Here is a 27,391-nt window from a genome sequence, read left to right on the forward strand (position 1 = left end):
CCCCCTAGCCGCATCGTCTAGTTGCGGGACATCCTCCTTTTCCTTATCCTGCAAAGCTCCCTCACCTGGTGCATCAATTCCTGACCCAGGCCCTATGGATAGCGCTGGTGCTGTTCCGTCCTTCTCCCTTGATGAGCTCCCCGTGTCTGCCGCAGGACCCGCACTGCTGGATGTACCCGTAACTTCAGACAACTGTCTAGACCCCTCAAACGACCCCGTATTTCCCAACCAAGCAGCTGACGGCAAAGACCCCCTGCTAACACCGGACCCCCACAAGCCCGCTAGCTCCCCTAAACCTCTAAGAATTAAACCCATACCCCCGCTAGCAACTCCCGAAGTAATGTCACTATTCCTAGCTTCAGGGGAAACTATGCCTGGCAAATTAAAGATAGGGAAAATGTTCTCACCTAGCTGCCTGGGTGCTGTGAGCCCAGCAGCCGAAGATCCAGCTTCCAGCCGAAGGTGTCCTGCATCCCGACCGGCTTGATCCGCGATGTAGCCCGCCGAACTCCTGGCGGCCGTATCCGTGTCCTGGCGACCCGGTGATGCCGTCGACTGCCCTGGTGCTGCGGAAGGGGAAAAGGCCGAGCCAGCATCCTGCCGCCCGATGGAAGATGTGCGGCTCCTTGCCACGGATACGTCCCCCGCACTGCGTCCCGAAGCGACGGAATGTCGCCTGCCGGAATCCGGAAAATTTCCGCCACCACCAGCAGAGGACGCAGATCCAGGAAAGTTCCGGCCATCACCAGCAGTGGGCGCAGAACTTGCAATATCCAGGCCACCACCAGCAGAGGGCGCTGCTGCGTTGAAGACTCCGGAGCTGTGCGCTGCAGAAGGCCGCACGCTGGTGCCAGGGCCAGCCGACTGCTGCCCGCATAATCCCCGGCGCTGAGGGGCCATCGCACCTGACCCCCGTCTCCTCGGCTGTCGCTGCCTCCCACGCTGAGCGGCGCCAGCGGGCATGCTGGCGGCCGCCGTACCGGCTCCTGCCGCCCCATGTCGCCCGGACACTGAAGGAGGGGAGGAAGGATCCGCCCCCCGTTGTAGGCCCCGCCGCACTGGAGGATTCCTCCCGGTGCCGCGCTGTGAGGTGGAGGGAACAGCGCTGCTTACCGGAGGGTCCGCAGAGGGGCTCCTATTTCGGCGCCGGGCCCTGGGGATGATGTCCGGGCTTAGGCGCGCCGGAGGCCTAGTCCTCCGCGGCCGGCGCCCGTCCTGCTGTGCCTGTGATGGTGCTCCCGTTGTCCCCTGGAGAAGGCTGTTAACGGATGCATTCAGCCAATCTGTCCCCTGGGAGCTGGCTGCCGTCCGGAGACGCTGGAGGATCGCTTCAACGTCCATTCTGGTAAGTGTGACAGAGATTCCTCACTTGTCACGCAGGCACCTAAAATGGATGCCTGCGTGAGGAGCGTGCCCCTTTTTATGTGCCCCCTCCCCGCAGTCCCCTAGTTCCACCCCTTATTTTCAAAAAATGCCCCTAAAGCCACCCCTCGAGTTCCCAGTTAACCCCTTACAACCGTATCCCTTCTAACTGCTCCAGCTCCCCAGGTCCCACGTAACCCCGTCATGGCGGCCTCCCCTTACGTGCCGTGGGCCCCCAGTACGGCCTTTCTTGACAGGCCTGACATTTATTCTGCTTCCTCCTCACTTCCCTGGTTCTCTCACTTCCTGTCTCACCCCGGAGGCATCAAACTTATTGAGAATTTTCACAAGAAAAACAATGGTGTGCCTGGTTTTAACGTAACTTTGTTCTTTCATTAGTTATTTACAAGTTTATGATCACTTATAAAATGAGTTCAAAGTGCTGCCCATTGTGTTGGATTGTCAATACAACCCTCTTCTCCCACTCATGACACTCTTCCCATTGAAAAAAATAAAGTTGGCTCCAAAATGTCTGACTTCAGATAGTCACCACCCATCTTGAAAACTTTCCTCCCTCCCATAACCTAGTGTGACACAAACAGGAAGTTGATATCACCAACCACTTAAAATGTTTATACAGGTTTACTTTGTAAGCATCATGTATGTACGGCTCCGCACACACAACTACGCCCCGCACACGCATGGCTCAACACTGTACATGTTAGACAACTCTCCTCCATACACAACGTAGAGGCTCCGCTCCGTACACACATGGCCACTCTACGTACACCCCGTACATGCGCTGCTCCGCTCCATACACCTCGTACACGTGCTGCTCCCTCTGTTCACGTCTTAGGCTGCCGTCACACTAGCAGTATTTGGTCAGTATTTTACCTCAGTATTTGTAAGCCAAAACCAGGAGTGGGTGATAAATACAGAAGTGGTGCATATGTTTCTATTATACTCTTCCTCTATTTGTTCCACTCCTGGTTTTGGCTACAAATACTGATGTAAAATACTGACCAAATACTGATAGTGTGACCGTAGCCTTACACACCCCGTTCTGCTCCATACACCTCATACACGTGCGGCTCTGCTCTGTACACACACAACTCCCCTCCGTACACGTTTCACATGTACGGCTCCGTTCTGTACACCTCGTACACACGGCTCTGCTCCGTACACCTCGTACACACGGCTCTGCTCCGTACACCTCGTACACACGGCTCTGCTCCGCAAACCTCGTACACACACGGCTCTGCTCCGCAAACCTCGTACACACGCGGCTTTGCTCCGTACTTCTCATACACACACGGCTCTGCTCCGTACACCTCGTACACACACGGCTCTGCTCCGTACACCTCGTACACACACGGCTCCGCTCCATACACCTCGTACACACACGGCTCCGCTCCGTACACCTCATACACACACGGCTCCGCTCCGTACACCTCGTACACACACGGCTCTGCTCCGTACATCTCATACACACGGTTCCGCTCCGTACACCTCGTACACACACGGCTCCGCTCCATACACCTCATACACACACGGCTCTGCTACATTCACACTGTAAACCCCTCCTGACACCACACATAAACTTCCCCTCATCCAGCACCATGACAACCAGCACAGCAGAGTCCTGCATACACTGAGGCCCCTGATCATGTGACCCTGACTCCTCCCCTCCTGTGACCTCATCACAGGTCCTGTGCGCACAGAACAGCCATATATGTGGTGTGCGGCTCTGCAGGTGGAGGTAGGTGCTGGAGCCCCGTTATTCTCTGTTGCTTTTGCCTCCATTGATTATACAGCTCTGGCAAAAATTAAGAGACCACTGCACAGTTTTATAAAAATCAGCTTCTCTACATGTCTGACAGCCATTCCATTTCAGTGTCAGTTGAATTCCAACCAGAGTACACCTCATTTTACTTAATGTGCTTCTGATTAGGTGATCACCTGAAACAAATCTTATTTAACGAAGGAAAGTATAAAAAACACTGCTTGCTGTAATGTTCACAATCCTCTTGCAATAGGACAAGCTGGATGGCAAAACAAGTGCTAGTAATATCCCACAAGTAATAGGAATGAAAATATAACTTTTAGCCATGAGAAAGGAATTGAAAAGAAAAGAAAAGTCTTGAGTGAGGAAAAGAAAGGCTCAATTCTGGCTTTAGTAGCAGAGGGACACAGTGAGCGTCATGTTGCCTCCATCCTTAAAGGGACTCTGTCACCTGAATTTGGAGGGAACAATCTTCAGCCATAGGGGCGGGGTTTTCGTATGTTTGATTCACCCTTTCCTTACCTGCTGGCTGCAATATTGGATTGAAGTTCATTCTCTGTCCTCCGTAGTACATGCCTGCACAAGGCAATCTTGCCTTGCGCAGGCGTGTACTATGGAGGACAGAGGATGAACTTCAATCCAATATTGCAGGCAGCATGCAGCCAGCGGGTAAGGAAAGGGTGAATCAAACACCCAAAACCCCCGCCCCTATGGCTGAAGATTGTTCCCTCCAAATTCAGGTGACAGAGTCCCTTTAACATTTCTAAGACGGCAGTCCATTACAACAAGGTCAAGCAGCAGATATTGGGGACAACAAAGCTACAGGCCGGCAGAGGGCGAAAACGACTCTCCACTGACCGGCATGACCATCATCTTATTCGAATGACACTCAGCAACAACAGGATAACATCAAGTTACCTACAAAAGGAATGGCAAATGGCAGCTGGGGTGAAGTGCACTGCAAGAACAGTTCATAACAGGCTCCTAAAGGCAGGACTCAAGTAATGTAAAGCTAGAAAAAAGCCTTTCATCAATGAGAAGCAAAGGAGAGCCAGGCTGAAGTTTGCCAAAGACCATAAGGATTGGACCATAGAGGACTGGAGTAAGGTAATCTTCTCTGATGAGTCTAATTTTCAGCTTTGCCCAACACTTGGTCATCTAATGGTTAGACGGAGACCTGGAGAGGCTGCAAACCACAGTGTCTTGCACCCACTGTGAAATTTGGTGGAGGATCAGTGATGATCTGGGGATGTTTCAGCAAGGCTGGAATTGGGCAGGTTCTTTGCGAAATACATAAGAATCAAGCCGCATACAAGGTTATTCTGGAAAAACAGTTGATTCCTTCTGCTCAGGCAATGTTCCCCAACTCTGAGGACTGTTTTTTTCCAGCAGTCCAGTATGCCATGCCACACAACTAGGTCAACCAATGTGTGGATAAATAACCACCACATCAAATCCCTGTCATGGGCAGCCCAATCTCCAAACCTGAACCCCATTGAAAACCTCTGGAATGTAATCAAGAGGAAGATGGATAGTCACAGGCCATCAAATAAAGAACTGCTTACATTTTTGTACCAGGAGTGGCATAAGGTCACCCACAATGAGTGTGAAAGACTGGTGGACAGCATGCCAAGACGGGTGAAAGCTGTGATTGAAAATAATGGTTATTCCACAAAATATTGATTTCTGAACTCTTCCTGAGTTAAGACATATTATGGACTTGTTTTCTTAGCATTATTCTTAGCATTATTTGAAAATAAATACAAAATTTAGGGCTTGGAAATTCAGAGACATGTTGTCAGTATTTTATAGAATAAAAGAGAAATTTACATTTTCTCAAAAATATACCTATAAAGGGAAAAATCAGACAAACTGAAAATTTTGCAGTGGTCTCTTAATTTTTTCCAGAACTGTATGTGTTCCCCATTATAGTGTTATGTGCTCGGCCTCCACTCCGTTCATTATCTATGGGGCTGTGGATCCTCCTGGTCGCACTATTAGAGAAAAGAATAATAGAAACATATGCACCACTTCTGCATTTATCACCCACTCCTGGTTTTGGCTTACAAATACTGATGTAAAATACTGACCAAATACTGCTAGTGTGACGGCAGCCTTACTCTGATAAATTTCACACGCTTTTTTTTTATATTTTATTGATTATTCAGATGAAGAACTTTGTGAAACAATTTGTTTTGTCACCATTTTCTGAGACCTGTAACTTCCTCTGTGGATGGCACTGTCTCAGGGCTCATTTCTTGTGCGTCAAGCTGTAGTGATTGTTGATCCCATTTTTAGGTGTATATAATGTTTTGATTGTTTTTTTTATTGCAATTTTGGGAATAACTGTAGCGACCAATAGACACTAACCCTGGAGGTTTGATTTTTGTCATTCCCATATTGACATTCACCATGTTTTATTAGTTTTGGCAATTACCAAATATGTGACTTTTTCTATTTATTACATTTTGCTCTTTATTTGGGGAAAAATGGGGTGATTTAACTTGTTTTTAATCATTTTCATATTTTTAATTAGCCCTTTAGTGTACTTGACTGCGATCGTTGCATTCCCTGTTTAGTACACGGGGATAATTTGGTATTGCAGTAAAATTGACCATCTCTATAAAGCCGAGCTAATGGCTGCAGACAGGGCTGTGGAGTCGGACCCCATTTTGGTGGAGTCGGTATAAAATGGACCGACTCCGAATTCTAAAATATAAAATAAATTGGGTACAGTAGTTCAATGCAGTTTGTGGGGAATATTTTTTTCTTAAGAGTTTTGGGAAAGTTATGAAATGTCCTATAAATGTCTGTCCTATTCCTGATCTAAGGTCTAGTGAAGCTCCTCCTCTACAGATAAGGGGAAAAAATAACACAGGGAATGAATGCCTGCATTTATCTCAGAACTTCTGGAGTGAACAGGAAAGCAGGATTAAGGTAAGTACCGTACTTCTTAAAGCATATCTAAACTTTCAATAAACTGTGCATAAATCAATAGTCCAGTATATGTTGTCTCTGTATGCTTGATGTTTTAGTTTGTTGTTCCTCTTAGCTCATGTTTGGAGAAATTAGCTGCTCTGATGACTTATATACAATATACATTGAATATAAGGGGAAAAACTGTTTTCTAACATCTCAAATTCGAAAATACAGTAAGAGGATCAATGAGGACATATATTTTTGTGTGTGTGCTCTGGAATATGATTCAGCACAAACATGCTCCCTCCCTCCTCCCCTCTTCATAGACTGTGAAGAAACATGATGTGGAGCATTTAGTGAGCTGCACCCTGAGACAAGCCTGACATTGAAAGTTCAGACTAAGGCTATCTAACATATTTTACAAAATTTATACTTATCATCTGTCCTATTGATTTATACAAAGATTGGTTTATTTCTATCCTAAATTAAACAGTGCATGATTCCCTATTCTTGCAAGAATTACAATATACCTTATTTTTTTTAAAGGACAAAATTATTTTGAGTGAATTTACATAATTACAAAATGTCTACGAAAAATCTTATGAAGTCAGCTGTATTTGAGAATTTCACAGTGAGTGACCCAGATGAAAACCAATCCTGTGATGCCAAAATCGGTGCATACTCAGGCAGTGCTAAAAATTATCCTTTAAGAGCTTCCAATCTAAAAAGACATTTACACAACGCTACCACCCAGAAGTTTACAAAGCTGGGTCATTCCATGTCAAGTGAACCAATGATTTTTACCACTATATTTTTAATTCTTTTGAGATTTTGTTATTTGGGAACAGTGTGTCAGAGAATGCAAAATGTGAAGAAGAAAAAATTCTAGATTTTTTATTTTTTTTTTATATTGATTTTCAAAGTTCGGAAAAAGTGCGAATTTCGGTGTTGCCTGCCTTTACATTTCTCCCCATAACTCAGGCTAGAAAAGAGATAGAGAAACAAAATAAACACCATTCTACTCAGAACTGTACAGGCTTTCACCAGATATGTCACAAGAGTATCTTTGATAATATTTTACCTATGCGAATGCAAGCGCAAAACTTTAAAACGCATTTCCGAAAAAAACGTTTAATTTTAAAATTTCAAAAACTCCACATGTGCCTGCTATGCTCCTATCCACATCTGTACCAAAATACAAGATGGGTTCGTGATGGGATCATATTTTAAAAAATAAAACTATTACAGTGTCAGTTCAAAAATCTTGATTTCAGATCTGTTCAGCCTGTGGTCTAACAGTGTGGGGTCTAGATTTACCAACTAATACATGATTGCTAGATATTACTGTATTATTTTATTATGTTACCACTTAGAAGCAGGAGAGGACAGAGGAGAAGCTTTGTTAGGGCTGATGAGCAGGGGTAGACGGTGACTGCAGAGCAGATGACAGGCCGGCAGCTCGGGCCTCCACAGACCGTATTCACACCAAATCTTATCACTCAGGCAACTCCTCAAATGGAGGGAGAAAAATATTCTTAACATCAAGTTCATGTATTGTACAAACCAGGACTACAAGGAGGAGGAGGAGAGTTTGTTATAACATCAGTTACAGGAAGCAGAACCCATCACAGGGACTCAGCAATACCGGACTGTCATCCCATGTAGTGGAAATAAAGACAGTGACGACCATGAAGTGGTAGAAGGCGGCACAAGATCGGCAATGGATGACACAACTGGCTATGTGACCTGTGAATATGATCGGCGCTGGTGGCGGCTACTTGACTCTCCAAAGATTGTGAAAATGAAGACGTAGAAGTGACTTTTCTGCACTTTCTGGTCCAGCGCCGTCCTTTGCGTATCCAAGAAAATCAGACATTGTAAAAGTGAACAAAAATCCGATATAACTCAGGTGGAGCCGAGCACCATGACCGGCCGCACATAGTCTGACACAGAAGGAAGCGGCCATTGCTAGTGAACCCTTATGGACAAGATGACATTTCACCCACTAGAAGGGACACATTGATGATAACAGGTCAGTATAAAAACCTACTATCAATTGTTTGATTAGTTCATATTTTATAGAACGAGGATTTAACTACTGTACTATTCTTCTTAAACACTTCAGAAATGACATGTTTAGTGATATAGTAGAAAAAAAATTGTTAAAGGGACTCTGTCACCTGAATTTGGAGGGAACAATCTTCAGCCATGGAGGCGGGGTTTTTGGGTGTTTGATTAACCCTTTCCTTACCCGCTGGCTGCATGCTGGCTGCAATATTGGATTGAAGTTCATTCTCTGTCCTCCATAGTACACGCCTGTGCTGTGCAAGATTGCCTTGTGCAGGCATGTACTACGGAGGACAGAGAATGAACTTCAATCCAATATTGCAGCCAGCATGCAGCCAGCGGGTAAGGAAAGGGTTAATCAAACACCGAAAAACCCCGCCTCCATGGCTGAAGATTGTTCCCTCCAAATTCAGGTGACAGTGTCCCTTTAATGCATAAATAGGTGGTAGAAATATTGGTTCTTTTAATCTTGTTTTTAACATATAATTAGGATGAGACTGTATTTGGAAAATCACACTTGAGGATGTGATCACCTTTTATCTTTTGGCTTGTTCAAAGAATTCAGGTTGAAAATGCTGAGCAAGTTGTTATGATGATTAAGATGGATTTATTCTGGCACTTCGGTATTTGTTTTTTGTGTTTCTTTATTGTTACATATAAATGTTGAATGCAATAAGTTGTAATTTGAAAAGAAAAAGGGAAGAAACTCACACAAACATAAAATCAGATGATTCAAGGCTTAAAGGGGTTGTCCACTACTTTCAATTAACCCCCAATGTATCCCCCCGGGGCCCCTAATGAATTGGGCAATTACCTTGCGTTGCCGTTTTCGCCTGTGAGTGGCGCTATTCTGCCTGCTGAGTCCGGGTCACGTGACCCCCAGACTGCAGCCGCCGCTCATTTCCGCCGACGTCACGTCAATTTCCAGACTCTAGAAATTGACGTGACGTCAGCAGCAGGCGTGACCAGCCCCCACAGTCAGCAGTCACTCAGCAAGAGTGACTGGGCTGTGGGCGGTGCTGGGGGCTGCCTGCAGGGCTGTGCTGGGGGCGGGCGGGGCTGTGTGTGCTCACTGCTGCTGGGATCATGATGTGCGGGCGGGGCTGTGCTGCGGTCGCCGGGGATCTGCCCGCCGGCGCCGGTGTTTTTGTGGACCGGCGCCGGTGTCTGCCCGCCGGCGTGTGCGGGGGTCTGCCCGCCGGCGTGTGCGGGGCTCTGCCCGTCGGCGTGTGCGGGGCTCTGCCTGCCGGCGGGTGCCTGCCCGCCGGCGATGTGTGTGCCGGCGATGTGTGTGTGCCGGCGATGTGTGTGTGTGTGCGTGCCGGCGCTGTGTGTGTGTGTGCGCCGGCGCTGTGTGTGTGTGTGCCGGCGCTGTGTGTGTGTGTGCAGGCATCGTCCGATGGGACTACAAGTCCCATCGGGCTCTGCCTGCTACACTGACAGTAAGTGACACATTAGCCAATGATGGGACAGTAGTAGTCCCATCATCATCATCTAATGTGTTGAATGTAAAAAAAAAACATACACAGTACATACATACATACATACAACACACACCATGCGACGACATGCACCATGCGACATTCGACGACATGCACCATGCGACAACATGCTGCATGCGACGACATGCACCATGTGACATGCACCATGCGGCGACATGCTACATGCGGCGACATGCACCATGCGACAACATGCTGCATGCACCATGCGACATGCACCATGTGACATGCACCATGCGGTGACATGCTGCATGCACCATGCGACGACATGCTACATGCGACGACATGCACCATGCGACGACATGCAACATGCACCATGCGACGACATGCAACATGCACCATGCGACGACATGCTGCATGCGACGACATGCTGCATGCGACGACATGCTGCATGCGATGACATGCACCATGTGACATGCACCATGCGGCAACATGCTGCATGCACCATGCGACAACATGCGACATGCTACATGCGATGACATACACCATGCGACGACATGCACCATGCGACGAAATGCACCATGCGACAACATGCACCATGCGGCAACATGCTGCATGCACCATGTGACATGCACCATGCGACGACATGCGACATGCACCATGTGACATGCACCATGTGGCGACATGCTGCATGCACCATGCGACAACATGCGACATGCACCATGCGACGACATGCACCATGCGACGACATGCTGCATGCACCATGTGACATGCACCATGCGACAACATGCTACATGCGACGACATGCACCATGCAACGACATGCACCATGCTACATGCACCATGTGACGATATGCAACATGCACCATGCGACGACATGCTACATGCGACGACATGCACCATGTGACATGCACCATGCGGCAACATGCTGCATGCGACGACATGCACCATGCGACGACATGCTGCATGCACCATGTGACATGCACCATGCTACGACATGCGACATGCACCATGTGACATGCACCATGCGGCGACATGCTGCATGCACCATGCGACGACATGCTGCATGCACCATGTGACATGCACCATGCGACAACATGCGACATGCGACGACATGCACCATGCGACGACATGCACCATGCGACGACATGCTACATGCACCATGCGACGACATGCACCATGCGACGACATGCTGCATGCGACGACATGCTGCATGTGACGACATGCACCATGTGACATGCACCATGCGGCGACATGCTACGACATGCACCATGCGACGACATGCAACATGCACCATGTGACATGCACCATGCGACGACATGCGACATGCACCATGCTACATGCACCATGTGACGACATGCAACATGCACCATGCGACGACATGCTGCATGCGACGACATGCACCATGTGACATGCACCATGCGGCAACATGCTGCATGCACCATGCGACGACATGCTGCATGCACCATGTGACATGCACCATGCGACGACATGCACCATGCGACGACATGCTGCATGCACCATGTGACATGCACCATGCTACGACATGCGACATGCACCATGTGACATGCACCATGCGGCGACATGCTGCATGCACCATGCGACGACATGCTGCATGCACCATGTGACATGCACCATGCGACGACATGCACCATGCGACGACATGCACCATGCGACGACATGCTACATGCACCATGCGACACCATGCACCATGCGACGACATGCTGCATGCGACGACATGCTGCATGTGACGACATGCACCATGTGACATGCACCATGCGGCGACATGCTACGACATGCACCATGCGACGACATGCAACATGCACCATGTGACATGCACCATGCGACGACATGCGACATGCACCATGCGATGACATGCACCATGCTACATGCACCATGCGGCGACATGCACCATGTCACATGCACCATGCGACGACATGCACCATGCAACGACATGCGACATACAGTACATACATACATACTACAGACATACAGTACATATAACATAGAGTACATACTCACCATCACTTGTCACTTTGTTCCCCGAAGCCATTGTCACCTGTAAAAATTATTAAAATAATAAACAACTAATATACTCCCTGTCAGCAGAAATCCAATTAAAACGAGTGTCCCACGACGATCTCCCGTGGAGAGCAGGAGCATCAGTTGATGCGACCACTCTCCAGGGGCTCCAGGAACACAATGATGGAAGGTATCCTTCCATCATGTATTCCTCACAAGGTATTCCTACGCCCCTGTGAGAAAATAGTCCCTAGTCTCACTATTGGCATTGCTGGGTGAGACATTTTCCCACGCAGCAATTGCCATAAAGTGAGACTTTTAACTATAGTAACCTTAGTAATGCACTGCAGGAGCCATTGTCTCCTGTCAGTGTGTCACTGTGGGTCCTATAGAGCAGTGACATCACCCGATGTCACTGTTCTATGGGGGAGATCGTCGTGGGACACTCGTTATTAATTGGACTACGACGGAAAGGTAGTATACGGTTTATTATTTTACTTTTTTTTGCAGGCGCTGAAGTATGGTAAGTATGGTTAAATGAAGAATATTAAAATACTTTTTTCCAAATGTGTGTGTGTTTTATTAACCCTTTCTTACTATTGGATTAGTAATGGATAGGCGTCGTATTGACGCCTCTCCGTTATTAACCCGGCTTAATGTCACCTGACAATAGCAAGGTGACATTAACCCCTTATTACCCCATATCCCACCGCTACTCGGGAGTGGGAATAGAGGGGCTAAGTGCCGGAATTGGCGCATCTTACAGATGCGCCATTTCTGGGGCGGCTGCGGACTGGTATTTGTAGCCGGGGGGGGGGGCAATATCCATGGCCCCTCTCTAGGCTATGAATATCAGCCTGCAGCTGTCTGCGTAGCCTTCCTGGCTATAAAATATAGGGGGACCCCACGTCATTTTTTTTTTTGGGGGGGGGGTCCCCCTCTTTTAATAGCCAGTAAAGGTTATGCAGACAGCTGCGGGCTGATATTCATAGCAGGCTACAGATATTGGCCCCGGCCGTCGGCTTTCCCCCTCTGGCGCAGAAAATTGCGCGGGAGCACACGCCGTTTTTTTTTTTTCTTTTTAAATTCATCGCTCATTAAGGCCTCTCACTCTTGCGTCAGTACGGGTCCATCGCTATGCGTCGGGCCGACGTACCGACGCACGTTGTGAAATTTGTGCACGACGTGGGCAGCGGATGCAGTTTTTCAATGCATCCGCTGCCCATTCTGAAGTGCGGGGAGGAGGGGGCGGAGTTTCTGCCGCAAATGCGCGGTAGAAAATGGCGGGCGAGCCGGCCCAAAAAATTTTCAATTGAACGTTTTTTTGTGCCGACGGTCCGCCAAAACACGACGGATCCGTAGCACGACGGAGGCGATGTCTGGCCATCCGTCACGATCCATCGCTAATACAAGTCTATGGGTAAAATGCATCCTGCGAGCACATTTGCAGGATCCGTTTATTTGCACCGGATCGTTTTTTTCCGCCAGATCCGTTTTTTTCAACCGGATCCGTTTTTTTCCGCCGGATCCATTTTATTCCACCGGATGTTTTTTTTTCCGCCAGATCGGTTTTTTCTCATAGAGTTGTATTAGCGCCGGATTGCGCCTGGTGGCCACACGTTTAATCCGTTTTTGCAGGATCCGTCAAAAAAGCTGTTTCCACCGGACGGAAAAGACATACAGAGGAACGGTTTTTCGGTACGTTGAAAAAATGCACAGCGACTGATCTAGCAAAAAACGGATGAAACGTGTGGCCATCAGACGCACTCCGGCGCTAATACAACTCTATGAGAAAAAAACGGATCTGGCGGAAAAAAACGATCAGGTGGTAAAAAACGGATACGGCGGAAAAAAAAGATCCGGCAGAAAAAAAAAGATCCGGCGAAAAAAAACGGATCCTGCAAATGTGCTCGCAGGATGCGTTTTGTACCCATAGACTTGTATTAGCAACGTATCCGTCGTGTTTTGGCGGACACAACGCACAAAAAAAAGTTCAATGTAACTTTTTTTGTGCGACGTGTCTGCCATTTCCGACCGCGCATGCGTGGCTGTAACTCCACCCCCTCCTCCACGCTCATCACAATGGGCAGCGGATGCGTTGTAAAACTGCATCCGCTGCCCACGTTGTGCTAAAGTTAGCATAACGTCCATCGGTACGTCTGGCCGAAGTTTTGCGACGGCCCCGTACTGATGCAAGTGTGAAAGTAGCCTTACATCTGAATTTGCTGAGTATAATGCAGCCACCCCAGAGTATAATGTATCCCCCATAGAATATAATGCAGCCCCCCATAGTATATCAGACAGCCTCCCCCATAGAATATAATATACCCCCCATAGTATATAAGACAGCCTCCCCCATAGAATAGAATATACCCCTGCAATAGTATATAACACAGCCACATAGTATATAACACGGCCTCCCCCATAGAATATAATATACCTCCCATAGTATATATCAAAGCCCGCATATAATATAGCACAACTTGCATAGTATATAGCACAGCCCACATAATATAGCACAGCCCGTGTAGTAGTATACAGCACAGCCCGGGTCGTAGTATATACAGCACAACACGCGTAGTAGTATATACAGCACAGCCCGCGGAGTAGTATACACAGCACAGCCCACACAGTGGTATATACACAGCACAGCCCACACAGTGGTATATACACAGCACAGCCCACACAGTGGTACATACACAGCACAGCCCACACAGTGGTATATACAGCACAACCCACATCTCATCCCCCCGATAATGGCTCCACACTCTCCTCACCTTTCCTCTTGCCTGCGCTGCTCCTGTCTCAGCGGCTGCAGTCTGCCCGGGACACAGCAGGTCTGTGATGATATGACGTCATCACGCACCCGCAGTGTCAGAGGCAGAGCGGGGAATGATGGGAGAGGGAGCGGCAGTAGACGCTCTCTCCTCCATCATTGCATTGAACTATACCGGCGTCATAGACGCCGGTATAGTTGAATGCGGCGGCGGCACTTGCGGGAGTAGGGGGGAAAGAGTGCAGCGGCCCACTACTGGCACCAGCCCTTCTAGCATTTGCCAGAAGTGCCCGATGGCCAGTCCGGCCCTGGTCACCGCCCACACACTTCCCTCCTCCTGAACTGCAGCGTTTCTCGGAACCCACATCCGCAGCAAAACTGCAGATATTTTTTACATCTCAATGAAAGTCTAAGGCCGGAGTCACACTACAGTGAGATACGGCCGAGTCTCGCAGGTTAAATACAAGTTCTGGCACCGGCACTCCGGAGCGGAGCGTGCGGCTCCATGTATTGCTGTGTGGCCGCACGCTCGGCTCCAGAGTGCCGGTGCCAGAGCTTGGTTTTAACCTGCGAGACTCGGCCGAATCTCGCTGTGTGTGATCTCGGCGTAAGGGTGCAGAAACGCTGCAGTCCGGCACAAAAGAAGTGACATGCTGCGGAGAAAAAAAAAAGCTGCGTTTCGGTGCGGCCTTTTCCGCAGCATGTGCACAAGTCTGCGGCTCCCATAGACTTACATTGCTTGTGCACTACACTGTGGATTTAATGCAATTCCGTACGGCAAAAAACGCTGCGGATCTGCAATCAAATCCGCAACGTGTGCACACAGTCTTAGCATTTAGTGAACCTAGCAAAAAGGCAAGCAAAAAAACAAGTGTGGGATTGCACTTTTTTTGCAATTTCATCGCACTTTGAATTTTTTTCACATTTTCTGTTACACGACGACATGGTAAAACCAATGGTGTCGTTCAAAAGTAGAACTTGTCCCGCAAAAGATAAGCCCTCACATGGCCATACTGACGGAAACATTATGGCTCTGGAAAGAAGGGGAGCGATAAACGAAAAAAGCTCCAGGGGTGAAGGGGTTTAGAAACATGGATATGGACATATCTATGGAAATAGATATATAGATATATAGATATATCTGTATGTATCTATCTATCCCATATCTATCTAATTCTATCTATCTAATATATAATTGCCTAGAATACTACTTCCTGCAATTTGTGCCAACTTCCGTGGCTTTGTCTGGAGCTAATGTCCGGAGCTAATGTCCGGAGCTAATGTCCGGAGATAAGTGACGTCAACAGTGTCCAGTGTCTGATTGGTTGCCGCCTGCTGCGAGCGACCAATCAGAAACGTGCCGTACTGTGACACACTCCGCCCGCCATTTTGGTGTGATTTTTGAATTTTTACCTCACAGCAAGTTTCTACTGCGTGGAGGCGGGCCCAGTGACGTTGCTCTTCAAGCTCCTGCCGAATTTCGTCAAAAAAATGATAATACCATTTACCAAAACTATATATATTTAGTTGTGAAGTGGTTCAGTGACATTTTCACACCAATTTTGAACTTTTGTTTGGTGTTTTCTCCATATACTGCCTATTATTTTTGTTCTTTCTTACTATTATTTATTAATTGTATTATTCTTACATTTGAATAAATAAAGTATATATGGATTCTAGACTCCCGATTCTTTAGAATCGGGCTGCCATCTAGTGAACTTATAATGACCTGGAAAATCATAATGGCAGGTTAGTTTTGGCATTTAGTGAACATAGTAAAAAACCAAAATAAACAATTGCAATTTCTAGTACATGACAAATGCTAAAACCAATGATGTCGTTCAATAGTACAACTTGTCCCGCAAAAAATAAGCCCTTACATGGCCACATTTACCAAAAATTAAAAAAGTTATGGCTCTAGGAAGAAGGGGAGCAAAAAATGAAAATGCAAAAACGAAAATACCTCTGGTCATGAAAGGGCTAATGGCTGAGTTTGGTCCGCACTTTGGCCCAGAGTTGAGCATTTCTTGGTCGTCTTTTTTTTTTTTTTTTTAATATGGACAGGGGCTTTACTAGATTGCTATGGGCCTCATCATTTACTCTGGCCTTGGGACACTGAGTGCCAAATCATCCACCCAATAAAATCTGGAGGGTGCTGAACTTGTCAGTATTATGAGTGACAGCCCAGTCTTCCAATCTGACTCTGGGGCATGCTGGGTTGTCAGCATTTTGATTGACAACCCTGTTGCTTAATCTAATCTGGCCTAGCCTACGGGGCATTCCTCCAGCCAGGTGCCTTCCGTCTTTAATTATTTGCTAGCTATTTAGCTGGCTAGCTTTGAGCAGACCATCATCAGCTGTAGCTTTGCCTTGTTTGATATGTGCTTTGCTCTGTGTCTGATTCCCTGATCTTGTTGCCGAACGTAGGATTTGTCGTTACTATTCATGTGTGGACTTGGCCTCCGACAATACTTTTGTCTTATCCCCTTATCTGGACATACCCTCCTGGCATTTGACCAGTGTTACTTGACCACGTCTTTACTATGACCCCCTTCTAGTATCTGACCTTGAACTTCTTGACTACCCCATTTCACGGCTTTTCCATTGGTAGTGACTCGGTGTCACAAGGAAAACCTTTTGACTTGGATCCCCCCTGCATCAGCTTGTTGCTTAGATTTATGGATCCAAGAGGAGCTGGTAGGGTCTATACAGATATATGTCCCCCTTGAAAAAAAAATCATGACCCAAACGTACTGTATATGATATCTATTTATGATAACACATGTTAAAATAAGTCATACGGTTGCTTAACCCCTTAGTGACAGAGCCAATTTGGTACTTAATGACCGAGCCAATTTTTGCAATTCTGACCACTGTCACTTTATGACGTTATAACTCTGGAACGCTTCAACGGATCATGCTGATTCTGAGATTGTTTTTTCGTGACATATTGTACTTCATGTTAGTGGTAACATTTCTTCGATATTACTTGCGATTATTTATGAAAAAAACGGAAATATGGCGAAAATTTTTAAAATTTTGCAATTTTCAAACTTTGTATTTTTATGCCCTTAAATCAGAGAGATATGTCACGAAAAATAGTTAATAAATAACATTTCCCACATGTCTACTTTACATCAGCACAATTTTGGAACAAAATTTTTTTTTGTTAGGGAGTTATAAGGATTAAAAGTTGAACAGCAATTTCTCATTTTTACAACACCATTTTTTTTTTAGGGACCACATCACATTTGAAGTCATTTTGAGGGGTCTATATGATAGAAAATAATGAATTGTGACACCATTCTAAAAACTACACCCCTCAAGGTGCTCAAAACCACATTCAAGAAGTTTATTAACCCTTTACGTGCTTCACAGGAACTGAAACAATGTGGAAGGAAAAAATGAACATTTAACTTTTTTTTGCAAACATCTTAATTCAGATCCATTTTTTTTATTTTCCCAAGTGTAAAAACCGAAATGTAACCATAAATTTTGTTATGCAATATCTCCTGAATAAGCCAATACCCCATATGTGGGGATAAACCACTTTTTGGGCGCATCGCAGAACTTAGAAGTGAAGGAGCGCCGTTTGACTTTTTCAATGCAGAATTGGCTGGAATTGAGATCGGACGCCATGTCACGTTTAGAGAGCCCCTGATGTGCCTAAACAGTGGAAACTCCCCACAAGTGACACCATTTTGGAAACTAGACCCCTTAAGGAACTTATCTAGATGTGTGGTGAGCACTTTGAACCCCCATGTGCTTCACAGAAGTTTATAATGGAGAGCCGTGAAAAAAAAATCGCATTTTTTCTACAAAAATGATCTTTTTGCCCCCAAATTTTTATTTTCACAAGGGTAACAGGAGAAATTAGACCACAAAAGTTGTTGTGCAATTTCTCCTGAGTACGCTGATACCCCATATGTGAGGGTAAACCACTGTTAGGGCGCACCGCAGAGCTTGGAAATGAAGGAGCGCCGTTTTACTTTTTCAATGTAGAATTGGCTGGAATTGAGATTGAACGCCATGTCGCGTTTGGAGAGCCCCTGATGTGCCTAAACAGTAGAAACCCCCCACAAGTGACCCCATTTTGGAAACTAGACCCCTTAAGGAACTTATCTAGATGTGTGGTGAGCACTTTGAGCCCCCATGTGCTTCACACAAGTTTATAACGTAGAGCCGTGAAAAAAAAAATCGCATTTTTTCTACAAAAATAATCTTTTTGCCCCCAAATTTTTATTTTCACAAGGGTAACAGGAGAAATTAGACCACTAAAGTTGTGCAATTTCTCCTGAGTACGTCGATACCCAATATGTGGGGGTAAACCACTGTTAGGGCGCACCGCAGAGCTTGGAAGAGGAGTGCCGTTTTACTTTTTCAATGTAGAATTGGCTGGAATTGAGATCGGACGCCATGTCGCGTTTGGAGAGCCCCTGATGTGCCTAAACAGTGGAAACCCCCCACAAGTGACACCATTTTGGTAACTAGACCCCCCATGGAACTTATCTAGATGTGTGGTGAGAACTTTGAATGCCCAAGTGCTTCACAGAAGTTTAGAATGCAGAGTCGTGAAAATAAAAAATATTTTTTTTTCCACAAAAAAGATTTTGTAGCCCCCAAGTTTTTATTTTCACAAGGGTAACAAGAGAAATTGGACCCCAGAAGTTGTTGTCCAATTTATCCTGAGCATGCTGATGCCCCATATGTGGGGGTAATCCACTGTTTGGGCGCACGGCAGAGCTCAGAAAGGAGGGAGCACCATTTGACTTTTTGAGCGCAAAATTGGCTGTCGTGTTTGGAGACCCCCTGATGTACCTAAACAGTGGAAACCCCCCAATTCTAGCTCCAACCCTAACCCCAACACACCCCTAACCCTAATCCCAACCTGATCCATAATCCTAATCACTAACCCTAACCATAATCACAACCCTTACCCCAAAACAACCCTAATGTCAACCCTAACCATAACCCTAATCAAAACCCTAAATCCAACACACCCCTAATCCTAATCTCAACCCTAACCTCAAACCTAACTCTAATCCCAATACACCCCTAATCACAACCCTAACCTTAACCCTAATCCCAAACCTAACCCTAATCCCAAGCATAACCCTAATGCCAACCCTAACCCTAATACCAACCCTAATCCATACCCTAACCCTAATCCCAACTCTAACCCTAAATTTAGCCCCAACCCTAACCCTAAATTTAGCCCCAACCCTACCCCTAACCCTCGCCCTACCCCTAACCCTAGCCCTAACCCTACCCCTAGCCCTAACCCTACCCCTAACCCTACCCCTAACCCTAATTTTAGCCCCAACTGCTGTTCTCCTGCCGGCCGGCAGATGGAGACAGATGGCGGGCGCACTGCGCATGCGCCCGCCATTTTCTTTTGCCGGCGGCCAGGAGGAGCAGCAGGAGGATCCAGGGATACAGGTGAGTATGATAGGGTCCCCGAATCCCCCTATTTCTCTGTCCTCTAATGTGCGATCACATCAGAGGACAGAGAATTACACTTTACTTTTTTTTTTTTTTTGCGGTCGCCGGTAAACAGTTAATTACCGGCGATCGCAAAACAGGGGTCGGTAAAACCGACCCCGATCATGCTCTTTGGGGTCTCGGCTACCCCCGGCAGCCGAGACCCGAAAGATTCTCGCAGGGCCGGCGGGCGCACTGCGCATGCGCCCGCTATTTTGAAGATGGCGGCGCCCATCCGGAGACACGAGGAGCACCGGGGGAGACAGGTGAGTATCGGGGGGCTATCTGGGACCCCCTTTCTCTGTCCTCCGATGTGCGATCACATCGGAGGACAGAGAAATTAAAAAGAGATCGCGTTTTTTTTTTTTTTGCGATCGCCGGTAAACGGTTAATTACCGGCGATCGCAAATGCGGGGTGGGTTAAAAACCTCCTGAATCATGTTCTCTGGGGTCTCGGCTACCCCCGGCAGCCGAGACCCCGGAGAAAATCCGACTCTGGGGGGCGCTATGTACTTTTTCCACAGCGCCGTTAATTAACAGCGCTGTGGTTTAAGTACCCTTAGCGGCCGCCGTTAAAAGGCGTATCGGCGGTCGCTAAGGGGTTAATAAACACTTGGGAAGCACAGACATCACATAGTTGTAAAACACTGACATGTATACGTGGCCTACTGAGGCAGATTTATCAGTAATGGGAATGTATCACTAGAAAATGAAATATGAATTAATCCCTTCTTAAGCCGGCGTCACACTAGCGAGTTTTACGGACGTATGAGCGCATAAAATACGTCCGTAAAACACGCATTACACACGGCCCAATGCTTCTCTATGCCCCTGCTCCTATCTGCCGTATTTTACTGATCAGTATTATACGGCTTTCTACGGCCGTAGAAAATCGCAGCATGCTGCGTGTGTCACCGTATTGCGCAAAAAAACACCAATGAAAGTCTATGGAAGTCCCAAAAATACGGATTACACACGGACCAGTGTGACTTGTGAGAAATACGCAGCGGTGTTAGAGAGAAAAGCCGGCAATTCAGTGCGGTGTACAGTAAAATCACACTGACAGCTTACAGTAGAATAGGTAGAATAAATGTGTACACATAGCATAGGTGTATATATATATATGTCAGTGAGACACATATATGTATATATATTATTACTTCATACAGCACTAGATAGCTTTAAAGCCGGTAATTCAATTACCGGCTTTTGCTATCTCCTTCCTAAACCCGACATGATATGAGACATGGTTTACATACAGTAAACCATCTCATATCCCCATTTTTTTTGCATATTCCACACTACTAATGTTAGTAGTGTGTATATGCAAAATTTGGCCGTTCTAGCTATTAAATTAAAGGGTTAAATGGCGGAAAAAATTGGTGTGGGCTCCCGCGCAATTTTCTCCGCCAGAGTAGTAAAGCCAGTGATATTAATAGCCTGGAGAGGGTCCACGGTTATTGGCCCCCCCCCCTGGCTAAAAACACCTGCCCCCAGCCACCCCAGAAAAGGCACATCTGGAAGATGCGCCTATTCTGGCACTTGGTCACTCTCTTCCCATTCCCGTGTAGCGGTGGGATATGGGGTAATGAAGGGTTAATGCCACCTTGCTATTGTAAGGTGACATTAAGCCAGATTAATAATAGAGAGGCGTCAATTATGACACCTATCCATTATTAATCCAATACTAGTAAAGGGTTAAAAAACACACAAAAACATTGAAAATTATTTTAATGAAATAAAAACAAAGGTTGTTGTAATAATTTATTCTTCGCTCAATCCTTCTGAAGACCCTCGCTCTGTAACAAATAAAAAATAATAAACCAACAATATACATACCTGTTGTGAATTCTGTTTTGGAACTCCCTCCTGTGGTCATGAATGGTACTTCGGCGAGTTCTGTCCATGGACTCCCTCTGGTGGCTGTGAGTGGAGCTGCTGGTTCTGAGGTTCCTTCCACAGGTCACCTGGTTAATTCTTAGGCTGGCTGCTCTATTTAACTCCACCCAGATCGTTACTCCATGCCACCTGTCAATGTTCCAGTACTGGTTCAGTTCGCTCTTGGATCTTTCTGGTGACCTGTCTACTCCAGCAGAAGCTAAGTCCCTGCTGGTTTATTTTGTTGTTCTTGTTTTCTTGTCCAGCTTGCTAATATGACTCTGTCTGGCTAGCTGGAAGCTCTGGGAGGCAGAGTGGCACCTCCGCACCGTGAGTCAGTGCGGGGGTCTTTTTGCACACTCTGCGTGGTCTTTTGTAGTTTTTTGTGCTGACCGCAAAGTTATCTTTTCTATCCTCTGTCTGTTTAGGTAGTCTGGCCTCCCTTTGCTGAAACCTCTTTCATTCCTGTGTTTGTGACTTTCATCTTATCTCACAGTCAATATTTGTGGGGGGCTGCCTTTTCCTTTGGGGAATTTCTCTGAGGCAAGGTAGGCTTTACTTTCTATCTCTAGGGGTAGCTAGCCCTTAGGCTGTGTCGAGGCGTCTAGGCCTGTTAGGTACGCTCCACGGCTATTTCTAGTGTGTGTGATAGGATTAGGGATTGCGGTCAGCAGAGTTCCCACTTCCCAGAGCTTGTCCTGTGAGTTTAACCATCAGGTCTTTCCGGGTGCTCCTAACCACCAGGTCCATAACAGTACAGGTGGCCCAAAGTGTTAATGCATCTCAATAGAGGGATAAGAGAAGTTCTGAGACCATTTTTTTTTCTCTGCAGTGTGTTTTGTCTTTCTTTTCCCCTTTACCTCTGGGTGGTTCAGGACACAGGTGTAGATATGGACATTCAAGGTCTGTCCTCTTGTGTGGATCATCTCACTACAAGGGTACAAAGCATTCAAGATTTTGTAGTTCGGAATCCAATGTTAGAGCCTAGAATTCCAATTCCTGACTTGTTTTCTGGGGATAGATCTAAGTTTCTGAATTTCAAAAATAATTGTAAATTGTTTCTTGCTTTGAAACCCCGCTCCTCTGGTGATCCAGTTCAACAAGTAAAAATCATTATTTCTTTGTTACGTGGTGATCCTCAAGACTGGGCATTTTCCCTTGCGCCAGGAGATCCTGCATTGCGTGATGTAGATGCGTTTTTTCTGGCGCTTGGATTGCTTTATGATGAACCAAAATTAGTGGATCAGGCAGAGAAAAACTTGCTGGCTTTGTGTCAGGGTCAGGATGAAGCGGAGGTATATTGTCAGAAGTTTAGAAAGTGGTCTGTGCTTACTCAGTGGAATGAGTGTGCCCTGCGGCAATTTTCAGAAAAGGTCTTTCTGAAGCCCTTAAGGATGCTATGGTGGGATTTCCCACGCCTGCTGGTCTGAATGAGTCTATGTCCTTGGCCATTCAGATCGATCGGCGCTTGCGTGAGCGCAAAGCTGTGCACCATTTGGCGGTATTCTCTGAGCATAGGTCTGAGCCTATGCAGTGTGATAGGACTTTGACCAGAGCTGAACGGCAAGAACACAGACGTCAGAATGGGCTGTGTTTTTACTGTGGTGACTCCACTCATGCTATCTCTGATTGTCCTAAGCGCACTAAGCGGTTCGCTAGGTCTGCCACCATTGTTACGGTACAGCCTAAATTTCTTTTGTCCATTACTCTGATTTGCTCTTTGTCGTCCTATTCTGTTATGGCATTTGTGGATTCGGGCGCTGCCCTGAATTTGATGGACTTGGAGTTTGCCAGGCGCTGTGGTTTTTTCTTGGAGCCCTTGCAGTGTCCTATTCCATTGAGAGGAATTGATGCTACGCCTTTGGCCAAGAATAAGCCTCAGTACTGGACTCAATTGACCATGTGCATGGCTCCTGCACATCAGGAGGATATTCGCTTTTTGGTGTTACATAATCTGCATGATGTGGTCATTTTGGGGTTGCCATGGCTACAGGTACATAATCCAGTATTGGATTGGAAATCTATGTCTGTGTCCGGCTGGGGTTGTCAAGGGGTACATGGTGATGTTCCATTGCTGTCAATTTCGTCTTCCACTCCTTCAGAAGTTCCTGAGTTTTTGTCGGATTACCGGGATGTATTTGATGAGCCCAAGTCCGGTGCCCTACCTCCTCATAGGGATTGTGATTGTGCCATTAATTTGATTCCTGGTAGTAAGTTTCCTAAGGGCCGACTGTTCAATTTATCTGTGCCAGAACACGCGGCTATGCGGAGTTATATAAAGGAGTCCTTGGAGAAAGGGCATATTCGCCCGTCGTCGTCACCGTTGGGAGCAGGCTTCTTTTTTGTGGCCAAGAAGGATGGTTCTTTGAGACCTTGTATCGATTACCGCCTTCATAATAAGATCACGGTAAAATTTCAGTACCCTTTGCCGCTACTGTCTGATTTGTTTGCTCGGATTAAGGGGGCTAGTTGGTTCACCAAGATAGATCTTCGAGGGGCGTATAATCTTGTCCGTATTAAACGGGGCGATGAATGGAAAACAGCATTTAATACGCCCGAGGGCCATTTTGAGTACCTGGTGATGCCATTCGGGCTTTCTAATGCTCCATCTGTGTTTCAGTCCTTTATGCATGACATCTTCCGAGAGTATCTGGATAGATTCATGATTGTATATTTGGATGATATTTTGGTCTTTTCAGATGATTGGGAGTCTCATGTGAAGCAGGTCAGAATGGTGTTCCAGGTCCTTCGTGCTAATTCCTTGTTTGTGAAGGGGTCTAAATGTCTCTTTGGAGTTCAGAAGGTTTCATTTTTGGGCTTCATTTTTTCCCCTTCTACTATCGAGATGGACCCTGTTAAAGTTCAGGCCATTTATGATTGGACTCAGCCTACATCTGTGAAGAGTCTGCAGAAGTTCCTGGGTTTTGCTAATCTTTACCTTCATCGCTAATTTTTCAAGTGTTGTTAAACCGTTGACTGATTTGACCAAGAAAGGTGCTGATGTGGTCAATTGGTCTTCTGCGGCCGTTGAGGCTTTTCAGGAATTGAAGCGTCATTTTTCTTCTGCCTCTGTGCTGTGCCAGCCAGATGTTTCGCTCCCGTTTCAGGTCAAAGTTGATGCTTCTGAGATTGGAGCAGGGGCTGTTTTGTCTCAGAGAAGTTCTGATGGCTCGGTGATGAAACCATGTGCTTTCTTTTCTAGAAAGTTTTCGCCTGCCGAGCGTAATTATGATGTTGGCAACCGGGAGTTCTTGGCTATGAAGTGGGCATTCGAGGAGTGGCGACATTGGCTTGAAGGAGCCAAGCATCGCGTGGTGGTCTTGACGGATCACAAGAATTTGACTTATCTCGAGTCTGCCAAACGGTTGAATCCTAGACAGGCTCGATGGTCGCTGTTTTTCTCCCGTTTCGATTTTGTGGTTTCTTACCTTCCGGGCTCTAAGAATGTGAAGGCTGATGCCCTTTCCAGGAGTTTTGTGCCTGACTCTCCGGATGTTCCTGAGCCGGATGGTATTCTCAAGGAGGGGGTAATTTTGTCTGCCATCACCCCTGATTTGCGGCGGGTGCTGCAGAAGTTTCAGGCTGATAGACCTGACCGTTGTCCAGCGGAGAAGCTGTTTGTCCCTGATAGATGGACTAGTAGAGTTATCTCTGAAGTTCATTGTTCGGTGTTGGCTGGTCATCCCGGGATCTTTGGTACCAGAGATTTGGTGGCTAGATCCTTTTGGTGGCCTTTCTTGTCACGGGATGTGCGTTCTTTTGTACAGTCCTGTGGGACTTGTGCTTGGGCTAAGCCCTGCTGTTCTCATGCCAGTGGGTTGCTTTTGCCCTTGCCGGTCCCGAAGAGGCCCTGGACGCATATTTCCATGGGTTTTATTTCAGACCTCCCTATCTCTCAAAGGATGTTGGTCATCTGGGTGGTTTGTGATCGCTTCTCTAAGATGGTCCATTTGGTACCCTTGTCTAAATTGCCTTCCTCCTCCGATTTGGTGCCATTATTTTTCCAGCATGTGATTCGTTTGCATGGCATTCCGGAGAACATCGTCTCGGACAGAGGTTCCCATTTTGTTTCGAGGTTTTGGCGGTCCTTTTTTGCTAAGATGGGCATTGATTTGTCTTTTTCTTCGGCTTTCCATCCTCAGACAAATGGCCAAACCGAACGAACCAATCAGACTTTGGAAACATATCTGAGATGCTTTGTTTCTGCTGATCAGGATGATTGGGTGTCTTTCTTGCCTTTGGCTGAGTTCGCCCTTAATAATCGGGCCAGCTCGGCTACTTTGGTTTCGCCTTTTTTCTGTAATTCTGGTTTCCATCCTCGTTTTTCTTCAGGGCAGGTTGAGCCTTCGGACTGTCCTGGTGTGGATTCTGTGGTGGACAGGTTGCAGCAAATTTGGACTCACGTAGTGGACAATTTGACATTGTCCCAGGAGAAGGCTCAACGTTTCGCTAACCGCCGTCGCTGTGTTGGTCCCCGACTTCGTGTTGGGGATTTGGTTTGGTTGTCGTCTCGTTGTTTTCCTATGAAGGTTTCCTCTCCTAAGTTTAAGTTTCGTTTCATTGGTCCTTATAAGATTTCTGAAGTTCTTAATCCTGTGTCATTTCGTTTGGCCCTTCCAGCTTCTTTTGCCATCCATAATGTGTTCCATAGGTCGTTGTTGCGGAGATACGTGGCGCCTATGGTTCCCTCCGCTGACCCTCCTGCCCCGGTGTTGGTCGAGGGGGAGTTGGAGTATGTGGTGGAGAAGATTTTAGATTCTCGTATTTCGAGATGGAAACTCCAGTACCTGGTCAAGTGGAAGGGTTATGGTCAGGAAGATAATTCCTGGGTTGTTGCCTCTGATGTTCATGCTGCTGATCTGGTTCATGCCTTTCATTTGGCTCGTCCTGATCGGCCTGGGGGTTCTGGTGAGGGTTCGGTGACCCCTCCTCAAGGGGGGGTACTGTTGTGAATTCTGTTTTGGAACTCCCTCCTGTGGTCATGAATGGTACTTCGGCGAGTTCTGTACATGGACTCCCTCTGGTGGCTGTGAGTGGAGCTGCTGGTTCTGATGTTCCTTCCACAGGTGACCTGGTTAATTCTTAGGCTGGCTGCTCTATTTTACTCCACCCAGATCGTTACTCCATGCCACCTGTCAATGTTCCAGTACTGGTTCAGTTCGCTCTTGGATCTTTCTGGTGACCTGTCTACTCCAGCAGAAGCTAAGTCCCTGCTGGTTTATTTTGTTGTTCTTGTTTTCTTGTCCAGCTTGCTAATATGATTCTGTCTGGCTAGCTGGAAGCTCTGGGAGGCAGAGTGGCACCTCCGCACCGTGAGTCGGTGCGGTGTTCTTTTTGCACACTCTGCATGGTCTTTTGTAGTTTTTTGTGCTGACCACAAAGTTACCTTTTCTATCCTCTGTCTGTTTAGGTAGTCTGGCCTCCCTTTGCTGAAACCTCTTTCATTCCTGTGTTTGTGACTTTCATCTTATCTCACAGTCAATATTTGTGGGGGGCTGCCTTTTCCTTTGGGGAATTTCTCTGAGGCAAGGTAGGCTTTACTTTCTATCTCTAGGGGTAGCTAGCCCTTAGGCTGTGTCGAGGCGTCTAGGCCTGTTAGGTACGCTCCACGGCTATTTCTAGTGTGTGTGATAGGATTAGGGATTGCGGTCAGCAGAGTTCCCAC

The 27,391-nt window shown here is 46.7% G+C and overlaps 1 protein-coding gene across 1 annotated transcript in view; it reads left to right on the forward strand.

Moving 5' to 3' along the window:
• Nucleotides 1–3,088: 3,088 nt before the first annotated feature.
• The window catches only part of LOC138663754 (oocyte zinc finger protein XlCOF6-like), a 33,961-nt gene continuing 9,658 nt past the window's right edge, over nucleotides 3,089–27,391 (forward strand). The window contains exons 1-2 of the mRNA XM_069750081.1: nucleotides 3,089–3,121; nucleotides 5,977–6,082. The gene's annotated coding sequence lies outside the window, so the exon portion shown is untranslated. The remainder of the gene's footprint in view (nucleotides 3,122–5,976; nucleotides 6,083–27,391) is intronic.

Source organism: Ranitomeya imitator, chromosome 2 (genome assembly GCF_032444005.1).
Source record: "Ranitomeya imitator isolate aRanImi1 chromosome 2, aRanImi1.pri, whole genome shotgun sequence".
Classification (NCBI taxonomy): domain Eukaryota; kingdom Metazoa; phylum Chordata; class Amphibia; order Anura; family Dendrobatidae; genus Ranitomeya; species Ranitomeya imitator.